Source organism: Chiloscyllium plagiosum, chromosome 39 (assembly GCF_004010195.1).
Source record: "Chiloscyllium plagiosum isolate BGI_BamShark_2017 chromosome 39, ASM401019v2, whole genome shotgun sequence".
Lineage (NCBI taxonomy): Eukaryota > Metazoa > Chordata > Chondrichthyes > Orectolobiformes > Hemiscylliidae > Chiloscyllium > Chiloscyllium plagiosum.
The window spans coordinates 26,546,891-26,547,924 of NC_057748.1; positions in this window are offsets into that span (position 1 = coordinate 26,546,891).

The following is a 1,034-nucleotide window of genomic DNA, read 5'->3' on the forward strand; positions in this document are numbered from 1 at the left end:
CTGTGTAGTTCAATCCTACAATGATGGGGAGGATTATAGACTGCGACATACAGACCCTGAGACAAGGCGCTGGCCCCATTGTTGTGTAACACAGTCAGATGGGTGTGTGCAAATCACTGAACAGTGGGAGTGTTTGTTACAGCTCGCTCCCAGCTCAGACAAAGGAACTTCAAAGGGTGGGAGCTCTTCAGTCCTATCGGCTTGGACAGGATGGAATGCAAGCACAGTGTGGGCAATGGAAAAAGTCTTGAGAGCTTGTGGGTGTGTGTGAGAGAATGTGTGTGTGTCAGTCTGTCTGGCTGTATGTGAGTGTGCCTGTCCTGTATATGTGTGTCTGATTGTGTGTGTATGTCTGTCTGTCTGTGTACGGTACCTTATATAGAACGGGGTTTCACACACACAAACACAGAGAGAAAGTAGGGTAGAAAGGTAGAGGGTGAGAGAGATTTAGATTTTATTGTCACGTGTACTTGAGTACAGAAGTACAGAGAAAAGTGTACAAGGTTGCCATTCTCCAGCACTATCTTGGTGTACAAAAGAAGGATTAAAAACAGAAGCAGAAGTAAAAGAAACAGCCAAAAGGAAAGGAACATCCAGATCACTCGTGCACCTCCACGATGAATCCTCACCCCCAGAAAAGCAAAGCCACAAAGTCTATCACTCAGTCTGCAAACTCTCAGGTACCCAAGTCAATAGACAATAGGTGCAGGAGTAGGCCATTCTGCCCTTCGAGCCTACACCACCATTCATTATGATCATGGCTGATCATCCTCAATCAGTATCCTGTTCCTGCCTTATCTCCATAACCTCTGATTCCACAATCCTTCAGAGCTCTATCCAACTCTTTCTTAAACGAATCCAGAGACTGGGCCTCCACTGCCTTCTGGGGCAGAGCATTCCACACACCCACCACTCAGTCTTCTAAACTCAAGGGTATACAAGCCCAGTCGCTCCAATCTTTCAACATAAGATAGTACCGCCATTCCAGGAATTGACCTCATGAACCTACGCTGCTCTCCCTCAATAGCCAGAAT